The 25,704-nt window shown below is 49.6% G+C and overlaps 1 protein-coding gene across 5 annotated transcripts in view; it reads left to right on the top strand.

Moving 5' to 3' along the window:
* Positions 1-25,704, top strand: part of RIMS3 (regulating synaptic membrane exocytosis 3) — a 71,857-nt gene that overhangs the window by 11,758 nt on the left and 34,395 nt on the right. Inside the window, exons 3-4 of one of the 5 annotated variants that reach the window (XM_054681942.2) lie at positions 7,136-7,275; positions 10,964-11,144. The exons of 1 other annotated variant lie outside the window; for it this stretch is intronic. The gene's annotated coding sequence lies outside the window, so the exon portion shown is untranslated. Of the gene's footprint in view, positions 1-7,135; positions 7,276-10,963; positions 11,145-14,861; positions 15,180-17,581; positions 17,629-25,704 lie in introns of those variants that run through there. 3 more of the 5 variants (XM_054681948.2, XM_003308018.6, XM_054681963.1) reach the window with 3 other exon arrangements.

Here is a 25,704-nt window from a genome sequence, read left to right on the forward strand (position 1 = left end):
GAGTTCAAGACCATCCTGGCCAACATGGAGAAACTCCATGTCTACTCAAAATACAAAAATTAGCCGGGTATGGTGGCAGACACCTGTAATTCTAGCTACTTGGGAGGCTGAGGTACAAGAATCACTTGAACCCAGGAGGCGGAGGTTGCAGTGAGCCAAGATTGCACCACCACACTCCAGCCTGGGCGACAGAGTGAGACTCTGTCTTAAAAAAAAAAAAAAAAAAAAAAAACTATTTACTCTTGAGAGTACAGTAAAAAATATTTAAAAGCCACTATCTAGGATGTGACAATGGGAAAGAACTTTCTCTTCCAGAGTTTTCCATGATGCTTGTAAATTGGTCTCGCTTGGTTTTGCTTTCTTGTTGTTGTTCTTGTTTGTTTTTTGTTTTTGTTGTTGGTTTTTTGTTTTGTTTTGTTTTTGTTTGTTTTATGAGACAGGGTCTCACTATGTTGCCCAGGCGAGTCTCAAAACTCCTGGGCTCAAGTGATCCTCCACCCTCAGCCTTCCAAAGTGCAGGGATTACAGGCCTGAGCCACTGCTCCTGGCTCCAGTTTTGCTTTCTGATAGATAATAGATACCCAGAGGAGTATGAGCCTAATCATCTGTGCTGGAGCTCTAAGCAGTGGCTACAGCATGTAAGTTACATATGTGCCAAAAAAAAAAAAAAAAAAAAATTCTAGTCATCCAGGCTACTCTTTCTTCTTGGTTTTCATTACCCTTATTGTCCCAATAGGATTGTCAACAGCTCCCAGGGCCTGCATGTTTTCTTAATTGTGATTAGTAAGTAAGAGGGAGTCCATGTGCCCGCCTTCCCAGCAAAAATCCTGAGATTCATTCTGATTGGACTGGCTGAGTTCACATGACCACTCTGACCCATCATTCTGGCCAGTGGATTGAGTCCCCTGATTTGGCTCAGCCCTGCTCTACCCAAGGAAGTTACCTTCCTGAAAATACATGAATCCTGGAAAGGAAATCAGGGCCTATTGTTAAATAGAAAGGGAAAAATGGAGAAATAAAGCAGATGACGAGTGCAAATACTATTGAATGTTTCAACTAATGTCCAATACATATGGCCTTTAAGGTACCCACATTAGCTGAAAGGTTCAATAGTATTTGCACTAGTCATTTGCCTATTTGCTTTGAGCTCCACTCTATCTTTCCCACTCTGGACCCTGAAAACTACATTCCCCAGACACTTCTTGCCAGCTGGCTTCCTCTCATATTTGGTCAATGGGAAGTACAGGTGGGAAATTGTGTGCCTGGGGAGGGGATGGTGGGAGGAGAGGTGAAGCCATTGTTCTCTCTGCTTCTGCTGGAGGCTCTGGCAGCAGCTGGTAGTTATGGGCTTGGAGACCTTCAGCCTTTCCAGCAGTGGTGGTAGTGGGTTCCTTGCCAGGCTCCAGCAGTGTTGGTGGTATGGAGGGGCAGCAGTTGGGTAGCTGCAGGCCCCAGTGACCTCTGGCAGTTCTGTTAGCATAATTGCAAAAGCAGTGCTTCAGTAGTGTTAGCAACAAGTGCACTTTGGGGTCTAGCGACACTTTCCCTTTTGATTCTCTAGGTCTTGGAGTATTAGAACTTCTTGCATCTATTAATCTCTAGTCTACCCAGCTTTACCAGCTTTGCTCCTTCAGGCTTTCTAACAGATTTCTAACCAGTTCTCTGACACCAATTCCCTCTGTTTGAAATTCCAATCACTTGTTTTCTTGTCTTCACCCAGACTGACACAGCGTTGCTCTGGCCATCAGATGAGCTAACTGCAATTACTAACTTCCCAGCTGTGCATCTACAGTTGTTGTGCTGGGTGGTACCATAAGAGCTGCCCACTAAGCTTTCAGCTGAGGCACTGGGCAAGGGGTGAGCGCCGACTCTGGAGCAAGCACAGGGAAAGCTGCTACTCCCTTCTGCTTCCTCACCTGTCCCCAGCTATTAGAACTGTGTTATGGAGAGCTTACTGCTTGCCTCCCAAGATAACTTGACTCCATGTTGTAGCTGAGAGGGATGGGCTCTGGAATGACCAGGTGGGAATGCAGCGATGAGCACAGTTGGCAAGGAGGCCCAAAACAGAGGGGCCAGGGAAGGATGTCCTTGCTGCAGAGTAGAGTTTAGGGAGGGAGGAGAGAAAGAGACTATTACCTCTGCTTCCTTTTTTTGTTTGTTTGTTTGAGATGGAGTCTCACTCTGTCACCCAGAATGGAGCACAGTGGTGCAATCTCAGCTCACCGCAACCTCCACCTACCAGGTTCAAGCGATTTTCCTGCCTCAGCCTCCCAGGTAGCTGGGATTACAGGCGTGCGCCACTACACCAAGCTAATTTTTGTATTTTTAGTAGAGACGGGGTTTCACCATGTGGGCCAGGCCAGTCTTGAACTCCTGACCTCAAGTGATCCACCCGCCTTGGCCTCCCAAAATGCTGGGATTACAGGCATAAGCCACCGCACCTGGCCCTGCTTCCTTTTTTTTAGAGATACTGAGGGAGGGATAGACTGATGGTTCTCAACCTTTTCTGTCTTCTGCCAAGTGTTCCATAAGAAAAACAAGAAAACAGTGTTTTCCAACAGAATTTATTCTTGCCATTACCCAAGGAACAGTATTGAAAGCGTTACATCCAACCTAGCTTACTTCTGTGACCTCCTGGTGCTTCGCAAGCCACTGTGGGACAGCTAAGTCTCTGTAGAGGGTACAGGTTAGGATTATGAATGATCCCTGCAGGCACCAAAGGGGCATACATGTCAAGAACACGACTTTTCTTCAAGGTCCCTTGCCTTGGCTAGCAGTGTGCAAAATAGGGTTAGGCAGGTCTTGAGAAAATGACTATAAACATTAAGTGTGATCCATTTTTTTTTAATTAATTATTTATTTATTATTTTTTGAGATGTAATCTCGCTCTGTCACCCAGGCTGGAGTGCAGTGGTGTGATCTCAGCTCACTGCAAGCTCCGCCTCCTGGGTTCACGCCATTCTCCTGCCTCAGCCTCCCAAGTAGCTGGGACTACGGGCGCCCGCCACCATGCCTGGCTAATTTTTTGTATTTTTAGTGAAGACGGGGTTTCACCGTGTTAGCCAGGATGGTCTCGATCTCCTGACCTCGGGATCCGCCTGCCTTGGCCTCCCAAAGTGCTGGGATTACAGGCATGAGCCACCGCACCTGGCCAAGTGTGATCCTTGATTGTAAGCCTTATAGATCCTACTGAGCCATCAACCTGCTTTGTGACCTTGGGCAAGTCACTTAATCAAGTTCAATCTCAATATTTCCACCTTATATTAGGCCGGCACGGTGGCTCACACCTGTAATCCCAGCACTCTGGGAGGCTGAGGCGGGCAGATCACCTGAGGTCAGGAGTTCGAGACCAGCCTGGCCAACATGGTGAAACCCCATTTCTACTAAAAATAATTTTTAAAAAATTAGCTGGGCATGGTGGTGCACACCTGTGATCCCAGCTATTCAGGTTGTTGAGGCAGGAAAATCACTTGAACCTGGGAGGCGGAGGTTGCAGTGAGCTGAGATTGCACCACTGCACTCCAGCCTGGGTGACAGAGAGAGACTCTATCTCAAAAAAAAAAAAAAAAAAAAAAAAAAAAAAAAAAAATTCCACCTGTTTTTAAAAAAGGCATAGGAATAATTTATTTTACATTATTTGAAAATAAATTGTCCTAAGGGGGTAGAGGGAATGGGAGAAGTGATAGATATTATCCAGGTATTATCCTCTGCCTCTCCTTCTTGTCCACCCTGCCTGAGTTTTTTTCATCAAGTAAGATGATAAGTGTTAAAACGCTCTGAAAAGTGCAAAACACCATACAAAAGCAAGGGAGTATTATTATCAACATAGTTGTTAGCTTAGGAGGATGAAGGCAGGGCACAGGCTCAGAGCCAAACAGCTGGAAGGCAGGAAATCTTAATACCAAAGAAGGAAACTTTTTTTGTTCAAATTCTTCCTGGAGTGGCACTTTTTTTTAGAGCAGACTTGGCACTGAAATCCTCTGAAATGCTGAAGTGGGTCCAGAAAAGTATTAAGGGGGTAGGTAGGGTATTCAGGAGCCAAAAGACACTGGAGAAACACCAGCCCTGGTTCCTCAGTTCCTTTGTGATCCAACAAAAGATACAATCGAAGGAGGAGTCGAATTGTATCAGCGGGTCTCAGGTTCAAAGCCAGGTGGGTGTTGGATCCTCTAACAGGCTCTTTAACCAGCCACCACACTATTTTGGGAGCCAGGATGTCAGGGGCACTCTGTAACTAATACTGAACTCAGGTGCCAACAACCTAAAAACCATCCCCTCTACACAGTGTTCAGAAAGAACACTGACCTGGAGAGGACTTTAGAGACAATCTAGTCAGACCGAGGCTCAGAGAGGGGCAGGGACTTGCCAAGATAACACAGTAGAGTCAGGCTCATTGGGCTGCAGAAGCCCACCCAATTTAGCTCAAGTACAAAGGAATTTCTTGTAAAGACTGGAACTGAAAGGCAGGAGGAAGGATAGAGGTCTAGGACTCACTGGTCTATTTATTCTCTATCTTCTCACCACTCCTCATCACTGGATAGGATTGCTCCTTCCCCCTCTACCTACAGTCAGGCTTCTGCCTTCTCTTGGTCTCTGATCCTACTTCTCTGGGCCTGCACATGGCTTTCCTGGCCAAGACCTACTTGTCTATGACTTTTTTTTTTTGAAAGGGTCTTGCTCTGTCACCCAGGCTGGAGTACAGTGCCACCATCATCACTCACTGCAACCTCTGCATCCTGGGCTCAAACAATCTTCCTGCCTCAGCCTCCCAAGTAGCTGGGACTACAGGCATGTGTCACTATGCCTGGCTAATTTTTTTTTTTTTTTTTTTGAGATGGGAGTTTCACTCTTGTTTCCCAGGCTGGAGTGCAATGGCACGATCTCAGCTCACCGCAACCTCCGCCTCCCAGGTTCAAGTGATTCTCCTTCCTCAGCCTCCTGAGTAGCTGAGATTACAGGTGTGTACCACCACGACCGGCTAATTTTTGTATTTTTAGTAGAGACAGGGTTTCACCATGTTGGCCAGGCTGGTCTCGAACTCCTGACCTTAGGTGATCCTCCTGTCTCAACCTCCCAAAGTGCTGGGATTACAGGCATGAGCCACCGTACCCAGCCTAATTTTTGTATTTTTTGTAGAGACAGGGCTTTGCCATGTTGCTTAGGCTGGTCATGAATTCCTGGACTCAAGTGATCCACTTGCCTCAGCCTCCCAACCGGTTGGAATTACAGGCATGAGCCACCATACCTGGCTGTCTCTGACTTCTCTACTTCAACTCCCTCTGCCACCTGACAATTTCTTTCCTTTTTTTTTTTTTTTTTTTCCTGAGACAGGGTCTCACTCTATCACCCAGGCTGTAGTGCAGTGGCATGGCACGGTCTTGGCTCACTGCAACCTCTGCCTCCCAGGCTCAAATGATCCTCCCACCTCAGCCTCCAAAGTAGCTGAGAATACAGGCACGCACCACCATGCTTGGCTAATTAAAAAAAATTTTTTTTCCTTTCGTAGAGACAAAGTCTCACTGTTGTCCAGGCTGGTCTTGAGCTCCTGGGCTTAACTGATCCTCCCACCTTGACCTCTCGAAGTTCTGGGGTTTTGTGTGTGAGGCACCATGCCTGGGACAACAATGTCTTTCTCTTCCTTGGTTCAATAAAGCCTCGAATCAGCCCATCTTAGATTGTTGTGCTAGGTTGTCTTAGTTCATTTTGTGCTGCTATATCAGAATATCTGAAACTAGGTAATTTATAAGGTATAGAAATATATTTCTTACAGCTCTAAAGCCTGGTAAGTCTAAGGTTTAGGGGTGCACATCTGGCAAGGGCCTTCTTGCTGTGTATTCCATGGCAGCAGGTGAAGGGCAAGAGAGCAAGACAGCATGAGAGGGACAGAGAGAAGGGGAGAGAGAAAGAGAGAAGAAGAAATGGGGTTGAATGCATCCTTTTATCAGGAACCCACTCCCTCAATATCGTCATTAATTTATTCATGATGGCAGAGTCCCCATGACCTAATCACCTCCTGAAGGTCTCTCCTCTCAACACTGTTGCCTTGGGGATTAAGTTTCCAGCACATGAACCTTGGGGAACACATTCACACCATAGTATACACCACTGGTCAGAGGACAGCAGCTAATATATTAAATGGTGACCCTTGACTCCAGTGCTGGCCCTATCTGCTCAAGTCTAGAGGCTGGAGGGGCCAGGTCGTTTAAAGCGTGGCCCCAGCAGGGTTTGTGGTCTGGGCAGCTTTTCCTTAAAGTGAATGTGAGTGAGGCAGAAACTGTACCATCACTAGGACCATGTGATTGGAGCTCAGGATTCCAGATTTCCTGCCCAGAACATTTCCCATGAAATTGTCATTTCTTTATTCAGCAGACATGTCGTAATGCTTGTTAAATGTCAATTATGAATATCTTCTTCCTCCTCCTCTTCTTCCTTCTTGCCCCCAGAAGCTTATGATATAATGAAGATAAAGGCAGGAAAATAATTAGAAAACATGAGCACTTTAGAAGAAGTATAAACAATAACCACTTACTGTAAGCGGTAGCTACTGTTATTGTTTATGCATCTTCTAAAGTGTTCGTTTATTCTCATTATTTTCCTGTCTTTATCTTTATTATATCATGTATCTGACTGGTACATATACCAGTCACTGCTGATCACTTTACATATGTTTTCTCATTTAATCTTTACAACTGCCCTGTGATGCCAGCACCACATTTCACACATGTGGAAGGAAACAGGCTCAGAGAGTGATTCACAGATAATAAACAGCACAGCAGGGCTCTGATGCTAAAGCCTGTTCTGTTAACCACTGTGCAGTCTTCACCATGCTGTTAGAGCACAGGGGACCATCTTGGCCTAGGTAGAAGGACAGGGACGACTGGAGAAAGCAGTGGACTTCCAGGAGGAGGTGACATCTGAGCTCATCATGAGCAAGCTTTCCTCAGTCAAGTGTTGGCAAGGCTCACTGTAAACAGAGGAAGCCACATGTGGGAATAACAAGATGCCAGCAGAGTACAGGAAAAAGCTAGAGTGGGGGTGTGAGTGGGAAGAGGGCCAGGAGCACATCGCATGACCCATGAGTGAGCGCCTCCCTACTTCTGTACCCTCGGTCCCTTTGCCCTGACCCTATTCCTAGCCCTGGCGGAGAATGTGAAGATGAGGCCAGAGGGAACATTGAGAAGAAGGATCTCAGAGAAGGAAAATTCAACAGAACCTAGGAAGTGCAACTGCTATTGCCTGGGCCTTTGTTCCTGGAATGGACTCTGAGAGTGCATGGTAAAGTCTAAAGTGAAAAATTCAAGAGGAGGGAGCTTTCTTTTACCTGACTTTTGGGTCTTAATCTTAGTTGTTACTTCCTTTAGGAAACATTCCTTGGTCTAACAAGCCTGAGACCCTGAGATGCTTTTTTTTTTGAGACGGAGCCTTGCTGTGTCTCCAGGCTGGAGTGCAGTGGTGCATTCTTGGCTCACTGCAACCTCTGCCTCCCAGTTTCAAGCAATTCTCTTGCTTCAGCCTCCCAAGTGGCTGGGATTACAGGCACCTGCCACCACGCTCCGCTAATTTTTGTATTTTTAGTAGAGACAGGTTTTCACCATGTTGGTCAGATTGGTCTTGAACTCCTGACCTCAAGCAATCCACCTGCCTTGGCCTTCCAAAGTGCCAGGATTACAGGCATAATCACAGCCTGTAATCCACCATGCCCGGCCTTTTTTTTTTTTTTTCTCCAGAGATGGGGTCTTACCCTGTCACCTAGGCTGGAGTGCAGTGATACAATCAGTTTACTGTAGCCTTGAACTCCTGGACTCAAGCAGTCTTCTGCCTCAGCCTCCTGAGTAGCTGAAATTACAAATGTGAGCCACCACACTGGTTTGGCGGCTAGGTCTTATTTACCCTTCCACCCCCAATAGAGCATGTGGTTCAGAGTAGCTGCTCAGTAAAAGACTGATGAATGAATAACAAATAGCCTCCAAGGAGCTTCTGCCAAGTCTTTCAGACCACATCGATTTTCTCTCTGTCTCTGGAGTCCTACTGACCTTAACACTTGGAATCCTATGCGTGTTTGAACCAGAAGAAACCTTAAAAATCATCTAGCGGCCAGGCACGGTGGCTCACGCCTGTAATCCCAGCACTTTAGGAGGCCGAGGCAGGTGGATCACGAGGTCAGGAGATCGAGACCATCTTGGCTAACACGGTGAAACCCCGTCTCTACTAAAAATACAAAAAATTAGCTGGGCGCGGTGGCGGGCACCTGTAGTCCCAGCTACTCAGGAGGCTGAGGCAGGAGAATGGTGTGAACCCGGGAGGCGGAGCTTGCAGTGAGCCGAGATAGCACCACTGCAGTCCGGCCTGGGTGAAAGAGCGAGACTCCGTCTCAAAAAAAAAAAAAAAAAAAATCATCTAGCTATCTCCTACCTCTACCATCTCAAAGATGGGGTGATTGAGGTGATCACTTATTTGCCAACTGTATTAGTCTGTTCTTGCATTGCTATAAGGAAATACCTGAGACTGGGTAATTTATAAAGAAAAGGGAGGCTGGGCACAGTGGCTCATGCCTGTAATCTCAGCACTTTGGCAGGCTGAGGTGGGCAGATCACTTGAGATCAGGAGTTCGAGACCAGCCTGGGCAACATGGTAAAACCCTGTCTCTACCAAAAATAAAAAAATTAGCTGGGCATGGTGGTACATGCCTGTAGTCACAGCTACTTGGGAGACTGAGGTAGGAGAATCCCTTGAACCCGGGAGGTGGAGGTTGCAGTGAGCTGAGATCACGCCACTGCACTCCAGCCTAAGCCTAGGTGACAGAGTGAGACTCCATCAAAAAAAAAAAAAAAAAAAAAAAAAAGGAAAGGGGTTTAATTGGCTCAGAGTTCCACAGGCTGTACAGGAAGCATGATACTGGCATCTGCTTGCCTTCTGGGGAAGCCTCAGGAAGCTTCCAATCATGGCTGAAGGCAAAGGGGGAGCCAGCGCGTCTTACATGGCAGGAGCAGGAGCAAGACAGAGTGGTCGGGTGGTGCCACACACTTTTAAACAACTGGATCTCATGAGAACTCACTCACTATAATGAGAAGAGCACCAAGGGGATGGTGCTAAACCATTCATGAGAAACCACCCCTAGTATAATCATCTCCCACCAGGCCCCACCTCCAACACTGGGGATTACAAATTTGACATGAGATTTAAGTGGGAACACAGATCCAAACCATATCACCAACAATCTTAGTTTTGTATCTCCAGCCACAGTTTCTCTTCTGAACTCCACAGTGAATCAGCTGCCTATGCAGCCCTCATCTGGGATGTCCCACAGTGTGTGCATCTAAACACGTCCAGAATCAGCATCCCCCCCAAGGCCTATGCATCCTTCAGGCTTCCCTGTCTTGGTGAAGAACATCACCACCCAACCAGTTGTAGGGACCACCTACCTCCTACAGCCTCCCACTACCAATAAAACAGCAAGTCCAGCAGTGTCTACTACCTAAACCACAAAATCTCTCCAATTTCCCTCTGCCTCCCTAGCCCAAATCCCCATAGCTCTCAATGGACCCCTGCAAAAGTCTCATTAGTTTCCCCAAATCTGCTCTTTCTTTGTACTAATCCATGCTCCTCATTGCAGCTGGAGTGACATTTTAAAAATGCTACTTTCTCCTTTAACTCCTTTGCTGAAAGATTTCCAATATCTCTCCACTTAAAAAAATATATATTATTAAGTTATTGGCCAGACGCAGTGGCTCACTCCTGTAATCCCAGCACTTTGGGAGGCTGAGGTGGGTGGATCAGGATTCAAGACTAGCCTGGCCAATATGGTGAAACCCCATCTCTACAAAAAACACAAAAATTAGCCAGGCGTAGTGGCACATGCCTGTAATCCCAGCTACCCAGGAGGCTGAGGCAGAAGAACTGCTTCAACCTGGGAGGCGGAGGTTGCAGTGAGCAGAGATCACGCCACTGCCTCCTGGGTAACAGAGTGAGACTCCGTCTCAAATATATATATATATATAATTATAACTAACACTTATGGAAAATTTATATCCTAAGGTCTGTTCTAAGAACTTTACACATATTAACTCATTTAATCCTCATAACTCTAAATATTCCCATTATACAGACAAGGAAACAGAAACTCAGAGAAGCAACTTCAGGGCCTTTGTGTAAGCTCTTACCCATCCTTGGCTTGTTGATCTGGCTGACTGCTATTCAAACTTCAGATGGGATGCCTTGGGGAGCATTCAAAGATCTCCCTCTCTAGGCCAGTCCCTCCCATAGCATCTAACCCAGTTTTTATTATACAATTATTTAGGGGGTGATTTGGTTCATGTCTGTCACCCCCATAGGCTTTAAATTCCATGTTTTGCTCATAATTATATCTTGAATATTCAACATATAATAAATACTTGATATTTGTTGAATGAATCAATGAAAAGCATTTTCAGTAAGAGAGGGGATGTGGTCAGATTTGTTTTAGAAGGATTTCTCTTGTGTAAAAGTTTGAAGGTGGTGAGACCAAGTCACCAACAGCAGCTGAATTCAGGAGTGACAGGAAGGCAGGCTGGACTAGAGGAGAGGCAAGAGGGATGGAGAGAAGTGGGTGAACCTAGGAAGTATTTAGGAAGCAAACTGGACGGCCCTGATAATTAAGTGGATAGAAGTGAGGAAGAGGAAGGAATCAGGAGGGACTCCCAAGTTTCTGAGAGCACCTTGAACTGGGGTGAGAAAGCATCTGCAAAAGAGGCAGGTTGGGTTGGCAGAGCAGGCTGTCCCTAGACCCAAGCAACTGAAACATGGAAAAGCTCTCAAAAAAATCTTTGCACCCAAACTCCTTAGCTTGGTCCTGGTGTACTTTATTCAGCCCCATCTGTGGTCTACCCCCAAACTCAGAGCATATAGATCACTGCTCCTCCCCCAAGCCCCACTTGTCATCCAGCCCACCTTAGTAAGTGCCACCCCACTACTCTCTCTCCACAAGATGCAGCTTGGAGGACTTCTCCTCTGGGATCCCTCCCCACTGCCCCCACCGCTTCCTGGGGTGAATGAGTCCTCTGTAGCCATCAGGATTCGCTGTATCAGGAGTGTTCCTCTGCTGTCACCTCTGATGACTATTTTCCTCAATTCAGAATCCCCAGCACCTGCAAAAGGCCTGGATAAAGGTAAACCTCAAAAAAGTTTGTTTTATTGAATTTTCCCAAAGGTTTGGCTTTATTACATTAAGAGCTGAGGCCAGGAATGTGGCAGTAAATTCTGGTGCCACCACTTAGAAAGACAAGTCACTTTTTTCAAGCCTCAGTTTCCGTCCATCAAATGGAGATAAGAATACAGTGCACCTACCTCGAAGAGTTGTTTTGAGGGGAAAATGAAATATGCTAGGTTAAGTGTTTAACACAATGCCTGGAACATGGTTAGTTCCCTCAAAAAATTAGCTGTTATTTATTTATTTTTAAATTCTCGCCTTGATGCTCAGAAGGGGCTGAGCAGGAACAGAGGATTGCAGTTCTTAGGATGGCCACGCGAGGGAAGTGGTGAGCAGCCTCCAGGAGGACTTCGGCTCGGCTGTGCCAAGGCACCTGCTGAGGACCCAGATGGCCCGCCTGGGGTTTCCGGGACTTCCCGGCCCCTAAACATGTGGGCGCTGGCCAGAGCGCCGCAGGAGAAGCCTCTGCCAGGTGCTCGGTCTCGACTCTCACAGCCCCAGCCATCCCTCCTGCTCGTCCCCGTCTCGGCTTCGAGGGGCTGGCAGGCAGGAGGGGACAGGGTAGGGGGCAACCAGGATATATCCCCTCCGTTTTGTCATTTGTCTTTCAAACTGACTTATGGCCATTTCTTCTGTATAGAAGCCTTGTAGTCAAACATTTCCATGTTTTCTCTTATGGCTTCTAGGTTTCATCATGCTTAGAAAGTCTTTTCCATCTCCAAGATTATTAAAATATTCACTCATGTCTTTTTTCTGATACATTATGGTGTTAAATATGTGGTCCACCTGGAATTTATTTCAGTGTCGAATAAGGGCACAACTTTTTGTAATTTCCCCAAAAGACTTGCTGGTTATTCCACCCATTTGATCTCCGCCACCAACCCCCACCCCCAACCCCCTACCAACTCCGCCCCCCATTTGTCTGAAGTGCTGTCTTTTATTCATTCATTCATTTAGAGACAAGGTCTTGCTCTGTTGCCCAGGCTGGAGTGCAGTGGCGTGATCACAGCTCACTGCAGCCTTGACCTCCCAGGCTCAGGTAATCCTCCCACTTCAGCCTCCCTGGTAGCTGGGACTACAGGTGTGTGCAATCATGCCCAGATAAATTTTTTTTTTTTTTTTTTTTTTTTTTTTAGACAGAGTCTTGCTCTGTTACCAGGCTGGAGTGCAGTGGTGCGATCTCAGTTCACTGCAACCTCCGCCTCCTGGGTTCAAGCGATTCTCCTGCCTCAGTCTCCCAAGTAGTTGGGACTACAGGTGCACGCCACCACACCCAGCTAATTTTTGTATTTTTAGTTGAGACAGGGTTTCACCATGTTGGCTAGGATGGTCTCAATCTCTTGACCTTGTGATCCGCCTGCCTCGGCCTCCCAAAGTGCTGGGATTACAGGTGTGAGCCACCGCCCCCGGCCACAAGTTTTGTATTTTTTTATAGAGACAAAGTTTTGCCATGTTGCCCAGGCTAGTCTCAAGCGATCTGCCCGCCTCAACCTCCCAAAGTTTTGGGATTACTGGCATAAGCCACTGTGCCGGGCCTGAAGTGCTATCTTTATCATACATTGAATTTCCTTGTGGGGCTGGATCCATTTCCATACTCCATTTTGTTCCACAGATCGGTCTAGTCCTGCTTCAATACCATACTGCTTTAAATACATTGACTTTATAGTATGTTTTAGTATCGGGTAAGACAAATCCCTTTTCATTACTTTTCTTCCTGGACTTTTTATTCCTGTATGTTTATTCTTCTATATACACTTAAGAATCAACCCCCTCTCCACCCACCTCCCATCCAGTCCTTCTGGTAACCAATATAGAACTTTGAAGATACTGAAATTATATGCCAAATATACATTGCACATCTCCAGAGAGATAGTGCAAAGTTTTCATCAGATGTGCAAAGGGAACCCCTGGTTTACCTGTCTCTGTGAAAGGGGCCAGGGAGGAGCACACAGGAAGCCTGATTCCTCTCCGTGCTCCCACCCCTCACCTCCACCCTCGTTCCAGGTCCTGCCCTGGCCTCCATCCCACCTCCCCTAATCTAGTCCCCCTTGCTGCTCCAGAGTAACCATTCTACCACCCAGGCCCTAGTTCCAGGCCTAGGCCTGAGGTAGAATAGCTGATAACAAAGCTTTAATTAATATGTAAATATAATCAGGAGCCCCAGCTCCACCTCTGACCAGCTGTGGAACCCACTTTGAAGCTTTTCACATTGTAGGGCCTCAGTTTATGCTTCTCACAGACCAGGTGAGAAGGGAAGGCGTAGGATGACTATGCCTCCTAGCAATCCCCAGGAGGATCCTTTAATCCCAATAATTTTCCTTTTTCTCCCCACCTTCCCACTCCCCATTTACTTTTTTTTGAGACAGAGTTCCCCCTGTCACTCAGGCTGGAGTGCAGTGGTGCGACCTCGGCTCACTGCAACCTCCGCCTCCTGGGTTCAAGTGATTCTCGTACCTCAGCCTCCCGAGTAGCTGGGACTATAGTTGTGTGCCACCACACCTGGCTAATTTTTGTATTTTTAGTAGAGATGGGGTTTCACCATGTTGGCCAGGTTGATCTCGAACTCCCGGCCTCAAGCGATCCACCCACCTTGGCCTCCCAAAACACTGGTACAGGCATGAGCCACCGCACCCAGCTCCCATTTACATTTTAATTCATGCCCTCAGCAGGGAGACTACTGGTTTTACATGCCTCCAGCAAATATTAATTATTCTGTCCTCTCTGTCAGTGGGTGGAATTCAAAACACTGGAGCCCAAGAGTGGAACTGACCAGTCCTAAGCAAGGTTAAATAGACAAGTTGGGGCAGGCACGACCCTAGGAAAGACTTTATACAGTATCCTCCCGGGCTGCAGAAGAACCCAGGACTCCAGGAGTCTATTTGGAAGTTTATATAGGCAGATGCCAGGCCCTAGAACAGAGTTTCTCAACCTCAGAAACCTGCTGACATTTCGGGCCTGACAATTCTCTGGCGCAGGGGCTGTCCTGTGCATTGAAGGCGTGTAGCAGCATCCCTGGTCTCTTCTCATGAGACGCCAGTAGCAACCTCCTCGTTGGGAAAACCAAAAATGTCTCCAGACATGGTCGAATGTTCCCTGGGGGGCAAAATCGCCCCAAGTTTAAAACCATTGCTCTAGAAGTAGAGAGCGCAGGGGAAGCAGGTTAACTTGGGCTTCAGGGCCGGCCACTCTACTTCCTTCTGTCTGAAAGGGACATTATAAAGTCTTTCTCTTCATACCAGGCACTTGGGCAAGTCTTTTCTCCTATCTGAGCTTCAGATTTTCCATCTGTAAAATGGACTTGACGTTTGTAAGTCGTTTCTTCTCTTACCATCTGACGTTCCTGGAACTGCTTCAGGGCAGGGCAGGGCAGGGCAGGGGGAGCCGTGGTGCCTGTGAGGTCCTGGGAGGTGCCCCAAAGAAAAGGAAGGATGAGAAAGAACAGATAGGGTAGGTGGTGGAGAGGGGAGGCCGGGCAGGAGGCAAGAGAGTCCTAGGGACACGGAGAGGAATGAGGCTTCCCCAGACCCCGCTTCTTGGAAGCCTCATTAATGTAGGTCCCCCAACCACAACCCGGCAAGCCAAACTCCCCGGATTCCCCTAGGCCCCGCCCACCACCAAGGTCCGGCCCACTGGCCCCGCCCACCCACGCGGCCCCGCCCCCGGCAGGTCCCGCCTCCCCTTCGCCTCCCGCCGGCCCAAGCTTGGGCTTTGCACCCGGCGGCGACTGAAAACGGTGGCTGCTGCGGAGCCGGCAGCGCAGGCGGGCGGAGCGGAGCTGCCCCCGTGGTGGCGGGCGATGCCCCCGTGAGCCTCCCTCGCCGCCCCTCCCCGCCCCGCGTGCCTATCCACTCGGAGTCCGCGCCAGCCTGGGGCCGGGCCGCGCCTACTGCCGGGTTCGCGGGGCGGGGTCCCGGGGCAGCACCTGCCCCGCCTTGCGGAGCCGCCTCGGCCTGTGGAGGCCCCCTCCCTGTCTGGACCCCGGCCCCACCTCCGGGTAAGTCAGCAGGCCTTGCTCGCCTGGGAGTGGACGTGGGGAGGGGGCTGCAGAGGTCTGGAGGACCACGGGGGGAGGGGGGCTCTGGCCATGAAGCGCAACGTAGGGATGTGAGTGTGCAGGGGCGGGGGTGGGGGGATGAACACAGGGTGTGAGAGGGCTCTGGGGAGGGGACTAAGGGATGAGAGAGGGACGTGGGGTGTTTGGGGAGGCCTGGAAAATGGGGAAGGGGGCCCAGAGTCTTGAGTTCTTTGCTGATGCTCAGAGCTCCTGGGGCCCTGGTCTTCAACAGCATTGCCTGGCATGGCATTTTTGGAAAGTGCTTAAAATCCCTCCTGGAAAGGGAGCTGGAAGGCAGCCTGCTTTTCTCCCTTCTGCCTGTGCCCTGGTTGAGAAGCAGCCACTTTTTCCTCACAACGTGACACCGTTGTGGTGTCCAGAGGACCCCCTCCGCCCCATAAAAGAAGACCCCCTCCGCCCCATAAAAGAAAAGGAGTGCTGCTTACTCCAGCCCTGGGGTGGGAAGAGGGGGCTTTGGGAAGCTGGGAATGCAGTTGGTCAGCAGCATGGTGCAGAGCCCAGGGTTCAGGGAGGCTTGGCAGGACCCTTGATGGGCAACTTGGGCATGCTCTCATTCATAGGGAGGAGCTCTTCCCTGACTGGCCGCCTGGGTACCTGGACTCCATGTCCCCATCACCTCTGGACAACTCAGCCCTGAGGAGTGGGTTTCTTCAGTGTCCTGGTCCTGAAGGCTCAGGAAGCATCCTGGAATGGGGTGGGCAATGGCATATCAAGGCTGGAGAACGGGGCATTGGCTGGCACTGCCACTTGGGGCCTGTTTCAATGTGGTCCTTCAGGGCTTGGACACCTGGGTGAATATCAGTGTCCAACCCTAGCCCCAGGGGTGTTATCAGGATGTAGGGAAGAAGGCTGCTGCTCCTTTGGTCCTGTCCTCTATCCATGATGACTTCTTAAGTCTGGGTTCCTTGGGTTTGGGGCCTGAAGTCATGGGAGGAGGATAGGGCCTGGTCAACAAGGGGTTAATGAGCCATCTCCCCCACCCCACCATAGTTGCTGCCAGCCACCAATTAGTCTGTAATCAGGCAGCTGCCAACTGTCCCTGGGGGCATGTGGGTAGCCTAATGGGGCGTTCTTGGTTGGGGGGCGGGGTGGGTGGGTTGGCAGGGATGTGCTGGGGAGGTGACCCATGTGCCCTGTGCTTAAACCAAGCACCATGCCCTTTGTTGTTTGTTTAGGGCCCACAGACCCCTTCCCTGCCTTCTGTTCCTGACTGCCTTGCTTAGGGACTTCCAGCCCTGGGGTTCTACACTTATCCGACCCTTTGCAGGGTATGAAGCCCAGAGTTGGTTAAACTTGGCTTCAAACCCAAGCTCTGCCACTTTCTGGCTGTGTGATATTGAGGAAATCACTTCCCCTCTCTGAGACTCTTTCAGTAAAACAAACCCAGCTGCTATGTGGGTAGCAGGAAGGAGTGAGTGAAATGGTGGATTTGAGCTGCGCAGCACAGTGCCTGGCACTCAGGAGGGCTCAGTAGCTAACTGCTGAACTCATGAGCAACCCCTGTGCCAAGTACTTGCTGGGCGGGCGTGCAGGAGCCAGGTGCTGAGGACCCAGCAGGGACCACGGTCCCTTCTCCCAGGGCATGTGGTCTGTGTCACTGTCTTAACTATTCTCTGTCCCTCCCTCCTTGCTCAACGACGCTTCTGGTCTCTGGACTTTAATTGGATTTTACTGCGCAGAGCCCAGGCCTAAAGCTGCTACTCTCTGGGCTTCCCAACTTCCTGCCCAGGTGCTGAGCTCTGTGGGGTCTGTCAGGTGTCTGGGTGATGTCTGCAGCTGCAGTAGCAGCTGGCCCTTTAAGGAGGGAAGAAAACAATTATCTGGCCTGGGCATTGCATCAGCTGGAGCCTGGAGGGTCCCTGGGGAGGGGGGAGCAGGCTGGTGGTTGATTTCATTAGTGCCATGTGAGAACTCTCACCTGCCCCACTCCCCAGCCACAACCTTCTCCCCCAGGCAACAGCTGCCTCAGTGCCTCCTCCCACTCCAGGGGCACCACCTTGGAGAGCTCTCTGTGTGTACCCCCCAGTCAATGTCATGGGCCCCAGAAGAGGAGGGAAGTGTCTCTCACATTGGCCTTTTGCTGACTGTGGCACTGTCTCTCCTGTTAGCAATCTGCTGACTTGGGGTGCAGGGTGCGTCTCCTGTACTGGCATTTTGCTGACGATGGGGGTGTTTCTCCCACACTGGCATTTTGTTGACCCAGGGGAGGAGTGACTTCTACACTGTCCTCTCACTGACAGTGGGGCTGTCTCCTACACTGGTATATCACTGACCTCACAGAAGAGCTTTACCAGCTGGGGTGTGTGTGAACTGAAGGCGGAGGTTAGAAACAAGTGCTCTCTGGTTGGAGGTGAGCTTGCTGGGAATGGTGAGTCACAGGGGTTGTGTGGTTTGGGGCAGAGAAGAGACCAGGCACTTGGGCATCAGACAGACAGGATTCAAATCTAATGCCTTCCGCTTCCAACCTGTTACCACTTCAGGCAGGTGGCCTCAACTACCAAGTCTCAGTCTCCTCTGGAAAATAGGAATAATTTATACCCATACTGCTCCACCCCATCTGGAATGTGGTTAGGGAATTAACTGTAGTAACCAGATGTATAGTACCTAGTCTAGAGCTGGCAGGGGGAGGGTGCATACTGTATGATGGTTCTCTTCCCTTTGCAAGTTTGGGCTTTTCATAGCTTGAGCTCAAGAAGCCTGGACAAGAAAAGGAGGGTCCGGGAGGAGTGAAGAAAAAAGGAGAAAGAATGCCTGGCCCTCTTGCCTCTGTGGCAGAAGGATGCATTCAGTCCACCAGGTACCTCTGATGTATCAGACTCTATGAGCCAGGCGGCCCCTGCCCTCACGGAGCTGACATTCTAATGGGGACATGACCCAGAGCAGGTAATTACACATGGCATGTGTGTAGAAAGGAGGGACTCGGGGAAGCTCTGGAACCTATCACTGAAGTTGCTCTCCTGCCGTCTGTAATCTGGGAAAGGTTCCTGGAGGTGGCGACATCTTAGCTGAGTCATGAAGGGTGCCAAGGAATTGTAGAGGCGAAGAAGGGATGAGGAAGGGGAACTGTGTGTCTGAGGCCCTGTTGATGGTGAGAACAGGCTTGGCGTGGTAGAGGGAGGGCAGTGTGGGCAGGCCCAGGACAGCCTGGCCCGATTTCCTAGTCTAGCAGGATACTAAAGACTTGGGAATGTATCCTCAGGCCAATGGCAACCCCTAAAGGGTTTTAAGCAGAAAAGGCAAGATCAGATTTCCCCAGAATGTTAGGGTCTATGGCCCTCAGGCAGAGCCTTCTTGGGAGTGACTTTTTGCCCTCTCCTATCCTTTTCCCTGTGCAGCAGCCTCGGTCCCAGGGAACCGGTTGTTTATGTGGCTGGCCCCAGGAGGGAGGGCGGCCAGTCCCAGTCCCTCCAGCTCCTTCTCTCTGGTCTAAGCTGTATTGTGGCCTTGTTGACGAAGCTCAACCCTTGGGGCCAGGTTCTCCCAACCTCCCTGGGGAGCCAGAGGGCAAGAGGCAGGGTTTTGCACCAGGCTGCTCTGTGCCCACATCCCAGCTCTGCAGTTCCTGAGCTGGGTAATCTCTGGGAAGGCATACCCGTCTCTGAACTTCTGTGTCCTCAACTATAAAATGGAGTTGATGATATCTCTAGGAAAAGGATAAAGTGAAATTTCACATGGAAACCATAAACCCTATCTGGATGTCAGTTGGCATTTTTACTCTGTTGTGTGGGGGCTGACATCAACTCTGGGCCGGGCCCAGGGCTGGCTGTGGGTGGGAGCAGGGCTGGTTTCAAGAGTCAGTGGTCACGCAGGGCCCTGCGCCTAGAAGGACCCCACACTTAATGTTCTGCTGACACCATCTTAAAATTCTTAGTAACTTTGAACAAGGGGTCCTGCATTTTCATTTAGCACTGGGCTCTGCATATTATATAGCCCCACAAATCGGGTAGGGGTAGGAAGAGGCAGGGAGAGACATGGATCTGCAAACGGTTCCCAAGGATGAGGTGGAGGGCATTACTAACTGTCCCAAGGTGGGTGGGATGTTAATAAGAATAACACTTATTTAGTGCTTACTGTGTGCTAGTTCTCTGCCCATCGCTTTACATGCTCATCTTTAAACAGTCCTATGAGGTAGGTACTATTATCATCTCTGTGGTATAGATGAGGAAACTGAGGTGACCTAGCCAAAGTCGCACAGCTATCAAGTGGCAGAGCTGGGATTCAAAACCAGGTTGTCCAACTGCAGAGCAATGCTTACACCAGGGAAGTCTCCACCTAGGAGGAGCGACCACCTGCCCTGGGTTTGGAGGATAACTTGGAGTTTGCCCAAGAGGAAGAAGTGCAGTGGAGAAGGGAGGACTCTCTCACCTGGGAAGTGTCCAGGCTAAGGGCATGATGCTTGGCCAGGAGATGGGGAGCCAAATCCTGGTGCCTTCTGGGGTTGAGAGAAGGTAACCTTTGCATTTCATGGTCCTGATTTGCCAAGCTCAGAGCCCCTTGTCACTCTGCCCCTAGGTCCTGCTGCTACCATGGCTCCTCAAGTTGCCCCAACCCCTCTTCCCACCTTTTTGCCCCCTCCCTCCCTACCTCCCGGGTAATCTCGTTTACTTCTCTTGATTTTAATGATCTCTTCTGGGTTGAAGATCTGCAGGTCTGGCTGGGTGCGGTGGCTCACGCCTCCTCAAAGTGCTGGTAATCCCAGCATTTTGAGAGGCTGGGGCAGGCGGATCACTTGAGCCCAGGAGTTCAAGACCAGCCTGGGCAACATGGCGAAACCCCATCTCTACAAAAAAAATACAAAAATTAGCTGGGCATGGTGGCGCTTGCCTGTATTCCCAGCTGCTTGGGGGGCTGAGGTGGGAGGATTGCTTGAGCCTGAGAAGTTGAAGCTATAGTGAGCCATGTTCATGCCACTGCACTCCAGCTTGGGTGACAAAGCGAGACCCTGTCTCAAAAAAAAAAAAAAAAAAAGCCCCAACAATCTGCAGGTGTGACTGCTTCCTGGCCCACACTTAGATGTCTCACAATCAGCTTCAGTTCAGGTCCAGACCCAGCTCCTGACTCTCCCACCTGCACCTGCTCTGCCTTTAAGGTCCCCGGTTCATCTCTGGCATCACCGTCCTCCCACCTGGTCAAGCTAGAAAGCTGGAAGTTCTCCTGGATACGCCCCTCTTCCCATCCTACACCCCTATAACCAGTCCTCAGCAAGCCCTGTTAGTCCTCCTGAATCTCTGCCTTGAGTCCGTGGACCCTCTCGCTGCCCACCACCCCCTCCAGGCCACCATTGGCTCTCACCTGGGCCACTGTGACAGCTTCCTACCTGGTCTCCTGACATTTGTTCTTGCCCCGCTTTCTTTCATGGTCTTCTTAGGATAAACGTTGGATTGTGTCATTTCCCTGCTTAGGACCCTTCCAAGCCTTCTTGGAATGAAAGCCAGATGCACTGACGCAGTCTCCGAGGCCCTGTGGGATCTGGTCCTTGCCTACCTTTTTGTGTCTTCTTCTGCCACTCTCCCTCAGCTGCAGGACTTCCACACGTGTTGTCCCCAATCCTGGAATGCACGCCCCCTCTTGGGGCCCTGCTAACTCCTACTTATCCTTCAGATAGATACCAGCTCGAACGTCATTTCCGCAGGGAAGCCTAAAAACCAGACAGTAAACAGCACCCTGCTCCAGAGGACCTTGTACTTCTTCATAACATTCAGCACACTCAAATCGCTTTTCCATCATGTCTATTTCATGCTAGGCTGTGAACTCTGTGGGCTCAGGAATCCGTTTTGCCTCACCCCGGCACATAGTAGGTACACAGTGAGCTGTTAGATGAATGAAGGGACTAGATGAGGAGTGCTGCAGCCTCCTAACTGGTCCTTGCCTCCAGGCCTGCCTTTTCCAGCCCTTTCTCCAAGCAGCCCCAGAACAATCTTTCTAAAACACAGAACTGACCCCGTCACCCCCTGCTACTTAAAATACTTCAATAGCTCCCTGTCACTAACAGGAAAAGGCCTCGGCTTCTTATCATGGTATTCAAAGCCCTTTATGATGTGCGCCTGACTGCCTGTCTTCCCTGCTTCCCCGCCACACTTTGAACTCCAGTCCCTCTAAGACACCAGGCTGTTTTGGGTCTCTGTGCGTCTGCACTTGCTGTTCCCTTTGCTTGTAATGCCTCCCCACCCCTACTTTGTCTCCATGGAGAACGTCCTTAATTCTTCAAAATCGGCTCAGCTGCTACCTTCGCTGTGAAGCCTGTGGAGCCCTTCCGCTCCTCCCCAGGCAGAGTTAGCCCACCCTCCCTCTGCCACATCTGTGCAAAGTCTACATCTCTTACTCGCTGTCTCCCACTGCACTGGGCTTCTCCGACGTAGGCACAGTGATTATTTTTTCAGGATTGTTCATCTGCGTACCTCCGGCTCCCAGCTTCTCTCTTGTCTTAATTAGGTCTTTGCTTATATACAGAAACCCACTCAAACCAGCTTCAGTAATAAAGAAGGGCTTATTACAAGGACAGAAGGGATTCCCTGGAACTAAGGGGAAGGAAAACCATTAGCTTCAGGAAGGCGGGACCTGGAGGGCCAAGGGAACTTGAAGCAGCCATTCTCTGCACCCTGCCTTTCTGTCTCCACAGACTGGATATCTCTGCCTTTTCAGGCACCAAGCCACCTATAGTTCCTGTATTGTGTCCCTTGGTTTCAGCCACATGGAGAGAGAGAACTTGGGGCTTGGCAGATCCAATCCCAAACTCCCAGGAGAGGATCTGATTGGCTCAGAGTGAGGCAGGTGCCCACCCTGGTCCAGTCATCTGTAGCCTACTGGGAAGGATCAAAGAGACATGCAAACATGGTTCTCAGTGCCCCGCTCAGAGAAGGGGGATCTTCGTTAGCTTCCAAACACATCTCCTGGAATTCTTAGAGTGCCGATGTGGGTGCAGGCAGTTGGGCCTGAGCCCCAAACTTCCATCTGGACAGCAGCTGGAGAAAAAAGGCCTGGAATTGTGACTTAAAGGGGAGTCTTTTCCTGGGCAGCAGTGCTCAGGACAGGCTCTGAAGAACCTGTCAAATGTCATTCAGAGGCCTGAGGAGAGAGAGGGAGAAGAAAGCCTGAATTTTCTCACCTTGCTTTGGAGTGAGGAGAGAGGGAAGAGGAAGGCAGGAACAGGCAGAAGAGTTTTTCCCCACGAAAATCTTCATCCTCCAAGATGTAACTCTTTTCATCAGTGAAAAACCAAACCATGTCTACCTCACCTTCCCCCTGTCACTCATTCTTGACCTGTATTGATTCTGTTCTTTGTACTTCCCTGGTAATAAACATTTTTTTTAAGCACTTACTCTGTGCCAGACATTGTGTTCACACATTTCATTTAATCTTCACTTCTATAAGATGGGTACTATTATTATTCCCATTTTATTTTATTTTTTTAAAACATATAAATTTTATTTTATTTTAGAGACAAGGTCTCACTTTGTTGCCCAGGCTGGAGTGCAGTGACTTGAACACGGCTCACTGCAGTCTCAACTTCCTAGGCTCAAATGATCCTCCCAAGAAGTTGGGACTACAGGTGCACACCACCATGCCTGGCTAATTTTTTTTTTTTTTTTTTTTTTTGAGACATTGTCACATTCTGTCACCCAGGCTGGAGTGCAATGGCTGGGTCACGGCTCACTGCAGCTTTGAACTCCTGGGCTCAGGTAATCAATCCTCCCACCTCAGCCTCCCTGGTAGCTAGGACCACAGGTTCATGCCACCATGCCCAGCTCAGTTTTGTATTTTTTTGTAGAGACAGGGTTTCACCCTGTTGCCCAGATTGGTCTCCAACTCCTGGGCTCAAGCAATCCTCCCATCTTGGCCTCTGAAAGTGCTGGGATTACAGGTGTGATTCACGACACCCAGTCTGTCATCTCATTTTACAGACAAGGAAACTGCAGTTTAGGCATTTACAGGCTAGATTTTAAAGCTCTTCACCTCTCTTAATCTCGGTGATTTGCTGATTTGTCTGCTTGCTGTTTGGGATTGTGAAGGTCTCACGGGCAGATAGCAGGTTACCATCCTGCCTCTTTCCCCACTGCCCAGCAAGGGCTGCCAACTGTGGAACAGATGGATGCAGGTAGAGTAGAAAAGGTGTCTGGGTGGACGTCAAGTCTCTGACGTGTGGATCTCCCCTGTGTAGCTAGCTCTGTGACTATGGACACATCTCATCCTTTCTGAGCCTCACATTTCTCATTCAGAAACGGGGATGATAATTCCTGCTCTGAGGCTCATATTAGATGGTGGCCGTTATGACAATTTGTGAATAGGAAAGGACCAAGGAATTTCTAAAAGATTGTTATTACCAGAATAGGCTGTAGCAACAGGGCACTAGCGGGCCACTGTGCCCAAACTCCTGCAAGAGGTGGACAAGCCTAGAGCTTCCCAATATGTGGAGTGGGACCGGGGATGACTTTCAGTGCCATTTCTTAACATTAGCTCACATAGTGAGAAAGTTGGTTCCCTCTCAACGTTATCAAGTCCAAGATTGTCCAAGGGAGAACATGTCAGTGTAGTTTCTAGTGTGTCTTTTTTTTTTTTTTTTTTTTTTGAGACGGAGTTTCGCTCTTGTTGCCCAGGCTGGAGTGCAATGGCGCAATCTCAGCTCACCACAACCTCTGCCTCCTGGGTTCAAGAGATTCTCCTGCCACAGCCTCCCCAGTAGTTGGGATTACAGGCATGCACCACCACGCCCGGCTAATTTTGTATATTTAGTGGAGACGGAGTTTCTCCATGTTGGTCAGGCTGTTCATGAACTCCCGACCTCAGTTGATCTGCCTGCCTTGGCCTCCCAAAGTGCTAGGATTACAGGCGTGAGCCACCGCGCCCGGCCTCTAATGTGTCTTTAACAACTTTCCAACACTGGTTGCCCTCCCTTTTTAACAGAGAGCTCTCAGGCTAGGCTCAGAACATTGCCTGGCAACTCCATGTAGCTAAAACATAATAACATAACTGTTTTTACTGTGTTTGTTTTATTGTCATTTTCTATTTATTAAAAGTGATACTGGCTTTCCATTTATAGTAATAACATGGTTTCTATTGAAAATAGTTGCATTAAAGTTAAAAGTGTCAATTTATTTTTATCTGTTTGTTTGTTTATCGAGACTAGATCTCACTCTGTCGCTCAGGCTGGAGTGTAGAGGCCTGTTCTTGGCTCACCTCAGCCTTGACCTCCTGGACTCAAGTGATCCTCCCACCTCAGCCTCCCAAATAGCTGGGACTATGGGTGTGAGCCACTGCCCCTAGCCAGAGTGTCAATTTAAAGAAAATAAGTAATAAACAGTACAAGAGTCTGTAGATTTGTTTTGTTTGTTTGTTTGTTTTTTGAGACGGAGTCTCTGTCGCCCAGGCTGGAGTGCAGTGGCACGATCTTAGTTCACTGCAGCTTCTGCCTCCTGGGTTCAAGCGATTCTCCTATCTCAGCCTCCCAAGTAGCTGGGATTACAGGTGCGTGCCACCATGCCCGGCTAATTTTTGTATTTTTAGTTTGACCATCCAGACGGGGTTTGACCATATCAGCCAGGCTGGCCTTGAACTCCTGACCTCAAGTGATCTGCCTGCCTGAGATTCCCAAAGTGTTGGGATTACAGGCGTGAGCCACTGTGCCCAGCCTAGGAGTCTGTAGATTTGCCAGAAATCATTGAGGTGACACACAGTGTTATGCACTTAATGCAAAATTGGGAAGTGGTATGGGGATGTCGGAAATGTGCGCTGTTGACCTAGATAATTTTGAAGGTCCCTTCCACCTGCCCAACAAATCTAGGGGTCTCCCCCTGCTGCGCTGGCCTGCTCTCTTCTGCTCACCTTGAACCCTGGCTTGGGCTTCTTTTGGAGGATTCTGCCATGATTTCCCTGCACACAGGAGAATTTGTGCCATTGTTTTCACAACCTGCTTGGGAGGGGGGCTTATGGAGATAAGGTGTCTGGATGTGGTAGGATGCCCCCTCATCTCTGAGGCCAGGAATTGAGACCTCCTGGGGGGAGTAGGGGCTGCATACCCTACAGTTCTTCTGCTTCCTATGTATAACACAGGCCTCAGGGAGGCCTAGGGAGCAGTGAAGCTTTGGGAGCCACAGGTAAGGGCAAGGCTGCCACTGGGGCTTCATGTCCCAGAGCTTGGGGCTCAGGGACAGTGAAGCAGAAGGCTTCGGAGTCTCATAGGTCCCTCTTCCCCTACTCCCCGCTTTGCCCACCGCTTTGTGCCGACTGCTTGTCCCTGGGACCTCGCAGCAGACCCCAGGGGGCCTCGGAGGACACAGTGGATTTATCCTCAGGGCCCATGAGCAGGGCCAAAGTAGAGAAGGCAGATGGCAAGGAGGGAGGGAAGTCCTGTCTGCCCCCTCCCTAGTCCCATGTTCACAGTGGGAAGGGTGGCCTGGGCACCAGGAGGATGGAGGGCCTGGGTAGAGTGTGGGGTGTGTGCTTGTGT

Source organism: Pan troglodytes, chromosome 1 (genome assembly GCF_028858775.2).
Source record: "Pan troglodytes isolate AG18354 chromosome 1, NHGRI_mPanTro3-v2.0_pri, whole genome shotgun sequence".
In the NCBI taxonomy this organism is placed as follows: Eukaryota; Metazoa; Chordata; class Mammalia; order Primates; family Hominidae; genus Pan; species Pan troglodytes.